The sequence below is a fragment of the Dreissena polymorpha genome, chromosome 1 (genome assembly GCF_020536995.1).
Source record: "Dreissena polymorpha isolate Duluth1 chromosome 1, UMN_Dpol_1.0, whole genome shotgun sequence".
Taxonomy (NCBI): domain Eukaryota; kingdom Metazoa; phylum Mollusca; class Bivalvia; order Myida; family Dreissenidae; genus Dreissena; species Dreissena polymorpha.
Genome location: NC_068355.1, coordinates 73,550,834 through 73,559,350, shown reverse-complemented (window position 1 = coordinate 73,559,350; position 8,517 = coordinate 73,550,834).

Below are 8,517 nucleotides of genomic sequence, written 5' to 3'. Positions count from 1 at the left end.
GCACCACATCTTTTTTGAGATGCAATCATAAAAGAGCAAAATTTAATGCACCTTCCGACATTGCGCTCAGGCTTGGATGTTTTAAAATGTCATGGATAATTTTACAGGGTGGTTAGGTTTTATATGCTTTTACAACATAGTTCGCATTATTTTTAAAATCGGTTGATGTAGTGCGATTCAGCTAATATGTGTTCATTCGAAATGTACAGGAACATACATTTTCAACCCACTTAAAACGTGATAACCTTTATAAGTTGTGGCATGGTGGAGTTTTAAAAAGCATTTCGCTGATTTTTTCCTGTGTTACGAAAACATGTCCAAATCGCTTACGGTACCAAACGATTTCGTACAACATACATTAGATGCTGCATGCACAAACATATTGGACGTAGTAGATAATTTTGCATTTTTCCAAAAGAGATGGAGCCATTGTTAGGAGATGGCGCTAATGATAGAAGGTGGCGCGAATGCAGGATGTATCGATTAACAGTCGTATCGCAATGACATTATCAAATGACGTACATTTGATAGATAATGGCATTTGTTATATATACTATATTTTTCAACGTACATACGAAGGCCCAAATCTTTACAGAGCATAAACACATTCTATAATAAATAAGATGTATTTTTTAATATATAAGTGATCAACTCAATTAAGAAGTCACCAACATGAATAAAACATAATTGTACGATATATTCCCAAATTTGTAGTACCCAAATAAAACCAGTAACTTAATGTTCAAAATTATCATAATATTTCATCGACAGCAATATTTGTATACAGTATGATAATTCACGAAATAAATATAATATAATTCTTCTTCGTCTTTGTTTCCCTTAATACAAATGCTTAATTTACTAAAAAGCCACGTGCAACGAATCTTATTAAGACCCATAAAATTATGTTTTTTTCCACTATCAACTCGAAAAAAATGAAGATAGCTCGGTTTTTGTCCATAAACTTTGTTGTATATATCTTATAAAGATATACATTATCTTATCTTATTAAGAAGAACGTTTAAATCCATCAAGACTCAAATGTGCTGAAGAAGTCATCTAACAAAAATTAATGTAAGTCCTTTTGACATAATAAAAACCATAACACAAAGTATTTCGCTTTAAAATAGGAAACTGTGCATTGGCGCCACCTCCTAATCTGAGCGCCACCTCCTTGCTAGGGCCCAATCTCTTTTTGAAATATGCAAATGTATCTATTAGATCGGCTAGAAGCCGATGTTTTTGTGCACGCATTTATAACTTGCACAGGGTCAAAGCAATCGTTTTATGTAATGAGCGATTTAATTGGCAGAGAATTTGCTCGTCACACAGGTAAAAATCATCGATTTGCTTTTACGAATTCTACCATGCCACAACTTAGAACATGTAAAAAGGTCCTCACGTTTCCAAATGGGTTGTGATGTTACAATCACCACCCCTTTGGAAACATGTTTCTGTAGATCTTTGGATGAACTTACAATAATAATAATAATAACTTTATTTCATGAAGAATTCACATTAAGAAATAATTTCTTTTTTACCATGTGGTCTTCAGTAACAAAACACAAGTATACAGTACATATTGAAACATGCATACGAACATACAACAGAAAAAAGAAAATTAACTATACAGTTAAATGTTTTATCCCACTTTAACAGCGAATTCGGTTGATTAAGTCCCGTTGATTAAATATCATCTATAATCAACGGCAGGAAATGACGTCAATATTTCGACGAAATGACGTCATAAATCCATCGAAATTATCCAGTAATCAGCATGTACAATTATTCGTTAAATTTTAAAACATCCGAGCCTGAGCGCCGACTCGGAAGTAGCATTGGTTCATTTATTAATGCATCTCAAAAAGAGGTGGCGCGCGTGATGAACGGCCGTGCTTTACATTCACTTGACGTTAATGCTAACACTGGGGTGATACTTCTTCCCCCCCCCCCCCCCCCCACCTTCACCCGAATAAAGTGCATTTCGGCTTTTAAAAATTAAATTGTAGATCTTTACCTTAAGAAATGAACGTGCCTTTACACAGCGGCTGATCATTCAATCTAAAAATATATGTAAAATAACTAACTGGAGCATAGTTGCATAATACCATTTTAGTTGTGTATACAAACTTTCATCATGCTTGCTATACCGTGCGTTATACAAGTATGTCGTCGCATACAAACCCAGGTACGAGCTTTATATATTCGATTTTTTTATTCAAATCATATGAAATTAACAAATGTATGCACAAACAATATGATTGTTTCTGACGTTTGCCCAACGATATTGTACAGTACATGTATGGTTCATAATGGTTATGTATAACGTCGACGAGACTAATTTTTAATAAGTAAAGGCTACTCACCACTTTTGTAATAATGTAAAGCTTGCGTCTTTCGAAAGTAGTTGAATATATCACAGTATTTATGATAGCGCATCGATATGAATGTAAATGGAAATACAAATAAACTCATGCAAAATTTTATCCTGATATAATCATAGACTCGCTATATAAATTTGTCTAATATGTATATGCAATAGAGCTAAGAACATGTATACATTGATGTTACTATACACACCGGTTTATAGTATGTTCCACTTAAGGAATAGTTATTATATTTAAAAGGCTCACATATTGTTTTGTGTGTTTGAAAAAAATCTATAGTAACAAATAAACAATATTTTGATTTATCTTCATCAGGGTGCATAATCGACGGGGTTTCCTGGGTTTTACACACGGAAAGAATGTTAAAACATCGTTAAGAACTTTATTTTAGCATATATCTCAAGTTATTGAAATACATTTGAAAAGATCTTTAGTGCATTAAAGACAGTTTTTCTTGCAGGTTGTGCCGATATCTTAATGTATAAGAATAAATCATTGAATACGTCTGAAATAGTTGACACCATTTCACGTTGCGTGAAGAATAACCGTGTACAATGAATGCAGTTTATACCGAAGTTTTTAACAAGAATAAGGCTTTACAAACGCGTTATTACTTTTTTCGAATTTCGAATGATTATTATCTATTACCAATAATTTGTATAATTGTCTTTGTCAGGACATTATGTAAGCATTATTTTTTAATATATGATAATTAGTTCGAAATGTCATTTCACCGAATTGTAAGCAAATCCATGTCAGTTCCCCTTATGTACGGTTCACAACCATAGGCGCTCGATGGCAATGTTTTTTATTTTTTTATTAGTTACCCGTTGTTTATAATAATGCATACACATACTAAATTACTAAAAATCTTCCGACAAAACGTCTTGTTAAAAAAGATAGTTCGACTATGTATGTATAGATATTGTCAATATCTATGTACATAGTCGAACTATCTTTTTTAGAAAACGTTTTGTCGGAAGATTTTTAGTAATTTAGTATGTGTGTGCATTATAATAAACAGCGGGTAACTAACAAAATAAAAAAATACAATAAAATAAATAAATAAATAACACATTGCCATCGAGCGCTTATGTTCACAACTTTAAAACACAGTAACACAAAAAATATTGATCAAAATTCATTTAGCCCGACACCGTATACTTGTTAATTCTATTTTCATTAAGTGCACTCTTAGACGGTCTCCTTCATTCACGTTGTGTAAGTTTTTGGGATATATTTTTTATCTCGTTAACCTGACTCTTGTGTGAAAACACATGTACTCGCCGTATTTTTATTCATTTGTTATTTCTTTAGGCATAAACATCCATGCCATGTTAAAGTTTGTGAGCTAAACTTGCTAAGAAATAGACAACCAAACACGACAGTGTAAAGGTTTATGTACATTTAACACAACAATTCAGGGTATGTGGCACTTCAGTGCTACCATGACATGTCTCAACGACAAACAAAAACACCTGGATTTCCAACTTCATCTACACCCCCACAATCCGCAACCCGCGGACCATCGACACGTTCATCCAGGTCATGGAAGCCGCGCCCACGTCTCCGTAAACAAGAACGTGACGATCTCACACCACATCCACCATGGCGACGATCAGGCGGGAGATCGCGCCCCCTGTTGTTGTTGTTCAGCTGGATGCTCGCGAAACCCGCCCACATTAAGAAATTAAGCGACCAGAACGTGGTTTCGCTGTGATGATAGTGCGAGTATGTATGGGTTTTTTTTGTTGTTGTTTTTTTTTTGGGGGGGGGGGCTGGGGTTTATCAAGTTGCGTAAAGGGCCTTACAAATTGATATGCATTCCACACAGGTTAATCTGCAATGCGTAGTCTATAGTTTCGTAAAGAAGAAACTTCAACTCAAAATTCGATACAAGCGGAAAGCGTCCTCCTTGCTTAGCCTGTGACGACATAAATGACTTATCTTGGACAACACTTGATTTACATGATGTATTACAGAACAGAATAGAAAGTTTATATACGACTTAAGCATATACAGCTCATCGTCACAATAATAATATAGCAATAATCAATACACATACATACTCATGCGTCAAAATTTACATCCTTCTATGAAATACCGGGGTGTGTAGGCGTTTATAAAATGTCGTTGTAGACACAAAAAACAACCATTATTTTTTATTCTTTAATAATTTTAAAAGTAATAATATGACATATATTAATATGAAATGATGACAATGCGAATTGGTAACGCCGAATGTAGTGTGAGTATGCAGTTTTCTTCATAAAAATTACGATTAAAATTTACAGTGACCAACTAGCCAATGGCCCGTTAATTTTGACCTAAGATTTTTTGAGTTTGATAATATATGTCTACTGTTAAAGAAGTATTAAAAGAACGAAGGTGGAAAACACCCAAGATTCTATCCCTCTAGTAAGTACGCTTTGGCTTTTTTTTCAATCCGCATCGTTTCTCGTTCAAGCTTGCCGTGCTCCAGCTCCTCCGCCCAAAATCGGTACAGAGTCTGATGCAGCACGTTCTTGATCTCTGCTACGAAGGTCACCGTCGGGAGCAGCCGCTTCTGTGCCACGCCTTTTCTGTCGGAGGCTACATGTACGGCGAGCTTCTCAATAACTTGTATAGCTCTGGCGAGCGCTACCAGAACTTCGACAAAAGGATGTTCGGCAATATTTTCGACAGCCCGGTCGACTTTGACGGATTCCCCACGGATTTGCGTGGTCGTTGACCGGCGACGAGGAGCGGACGAAGCGGTTGAAAAAGCCGCTGGAGTGGTATATGGAGAAATTCAGACCAGTCAGGAAACAGTATGCCGACGCATTAGAAAACATGCAGAAAAATGAACTGAAAAACGCCGACACTGTTCCTGTATTCGAAAAGCGACCCAATCATCAACCCGGCGCTCATCGAGGCATTTGCGCATTCTTGGCGCGCAAGGGGTATCCGGGCGGAAACGGCCTTCTGGGAGCGCGCGCCGCACGTCACTCTATTTAAAATGTTTCCTGATGAGAACACAAGTCATGTGATAAATTTTATTTGGGGAACCGGTTTGCAGGGTCATTGGTTACCGAAAATAGAGCCGATGCACGTTGCTCAGGCAAGCAAAAACGCTATAGAACAGCGGGACACGTAGGTGAAATTTACATGAAGACAAAAATTATGTCATGTTCTGAGAAAACTGGGCATAATGCATGTGCGTAAAGTGTCGTCCCAGATTAGCCTGAGCAGTCTGCACAGGGTAATCAGGGACAACACTTTCCGCTTTTATGACATTTTTCGTTTAAATGAAGTCTCTTCTTAGCAAATATCCAATTTAGGCGGAAAGTGTCGTCCCTGATTTGCCTGTGCGGACTGTGCGACACTTTACGCACATGCATTATGCCCAGTTTTCTCAGAACGCGACTCAAATCTTGTCCAAGTATTTAGCACACTCACACAACTTATCTCTCGTCTGACGCTTCAATTCAATCCTTTTTACAGCGACTAATGATAAAGGAGTTGAGTATTTTGAAGCCGTATTTGTCTTAAACTTGCTGTAAAAATACCAGTAAGACCGTTTAATCATTTGTCATATTTGATTGCACTGTGTTAATTATGTTTCGGCAAATGTGTCTAAGATGGGGTTAGATTTAGATAGCTTGCGCCGACTATTTGTGTCTTGTTCTGAGAAAACTGGGCTTAATGCTTGTGCGTAAAGTGCCGTCCCATATTAGCCTGTGCAGTCCGCACAGGCTAATCAGGGACGACACTTTCCGCTTTTATGGTATTTTTAGTTTGAAGGAAGTCCCTTCTTACCGAAAATCAAGTTTAAGCGGAAAGTGTCGTCCCTGATAATGATAAGCCTGTGCGGACTGCACAGGCTAATCTAGGACGGCACTTAACGCACATGCAATATGCCCAGTTTTGTCAGAACAAGACACATTTGGCCGCGGGAAAATCAACCTCCAATTGATTTGAGGATATGTGTTTTTGTTATAGGCAATGCAAAAAAAAACAAAGTTGCTTGATCAATACAATCTTGGACATGCGCGTATGTATTTTATTTTTTTGTCTTCAACTTTCTATTTGAGATATAAAAAATACATACTTGTTTCAATGAGCAGTTTAAATAAAGTTAAAAAAACACATGTATTCGACATTTGTTCTGCACCTGAAAATATTTATTATTGTGCCATATGTAAATCGTTCTAGTAAACAAAAATGTGTGTACATGTATTAACGATAATAAAATCAAGATATCAATTGTTGTTAATAAATAATCATAACGAAACGTTTATCACAAACTTGTATAATAAGTAAGAGGGAAGCATCGCTCTTATAGGCATAAAAAGGAAGATGGCAATGCCACACGATGTTAAGAATGGACACATTTCAGTTTATTTTAAGGAATACATAATTTATATAGAGTTTAAACAGTTGAGTCTCAAGTTGATGGCTTCCAAATCTCCCAAGCGACTAAATGTTGTTCTGTTTGCGTTCGGGCCAAACTTCGCCTTGTTAATGCCTTCATAAATAGGATACCACGTGATAAAGAAAATATGTGTGTCCACATGTCGATTCCAAATACATATAGCGTCATAGTTTTCACAACACCGTAACCATTTCAGAAAGTTCCTCATCGCATACGTCATTGTACGTATGTTACCATGTCAAAAACGTTAACATACATGTTTTTTTTGTACGTTCATACAGATCAAACAATATGTCTGTCAAAATCTACACGATTGATTAGGGACGTATGAATTTAAATTTATTGACGCTCTCTAACGCTTAATCCAGGATCATTTATAAAAAATAACGTTAAATATAAAAAAGAGAATAAATTTCTGTAACATTTACATATGCTTAAAATAAAGTACGTCACGGTAAAGGAAAGGCTGCGCGTCATCTCACCCACTACTATACGACGAAGATGTTGAAATGGAACAAACTGATTCAGTGTCTTCCTTGTGCTCCGTTCCAACTGACGAATTCCCCTTTCTGGGCACGAACAAATGCGGAAGCGCCTTAGCGCGGAACCGGATGCCGACCGGATGCCGTGCCCGACTCGCATGCTTGCTATACATCGGGCTGAGTTGCAAGTATCCGTCCGTTTCAAACTTCGGAGGCACCAATGAAATTTCAAGATTCCTAAAGCGCGGATCTTCCACCGATTTTGTGTAAAGGTACAACGCACAGTCGTCCAGTTTACTCATCAATCTCTCGTGATCGTACAAACACTCTTTTATTAAAGAACTTTTCGTAAGTTTCGGTCTGTGTGGTTCATTTTTAGATGTTTTGTATGATGTCTTCTTGGTTGTAGCATTTGCGTGAGTGTCTTCCTTTTGGGCGTCTAAATAGAAACACAAAATATTCAAAGGCGGCGCGAGACGAGCATTTATGAAAAACGGATCCACTTCCGGTGGTTCCTCGACCGGAACTGGCATGTGATCGGTACCAAACCGAGCGACAAAGGCGTCTTTCATACGCTGGTATCCGATATCCCAACTCTCATGCCACTTCCGCCTATGTTTGAGCAAATCTATAAAGGCGTACCGGTTCTTGTTGTATGAAGAACGAAAACGGCGCATTTGATCGTTAATGTACTTTGTCTGCACGTCTAACATGCTCTCTTGCATAGTATTGTCGTAAAGCAGGACGCGCGACAGTTTAGTTTTCGGCAGGACGCTCTTGTTTCCTTTCGGATAGTGCGGGGCAATTGTCGGCGGTTTGTGGAGGTACGCGGTTTTGCCGCGAACTTTCTTTCCAATCACTGGCAATGGCTCCACCTTCGAGAACGGCATCTTTTTAGGATGTTAGTAACCTGAATTTTACAATATGACAATATAACATTTCAACAATCACATCTTATGTAAATTGTTAACAGTTATAAAGAAATCATTTCGATTACGCGCTTGCGAGCATTTCGTGTTAAAACAGAATTGGTTTATGATATACTTACGCAGTTCATGGCCATATATACGTGACACTAGTTCATGTATATCCAGTAGAAGTACGTGATCATTAAAAGAAGTGTTGCTAGCATATAGAGCTATTGATATACTTGAATCAAACCATTTGCACATGCGTTCATATATTGTTCTACAAATCTAATATTACAAACTTTGCTGACTAAAGTCAATTGAAC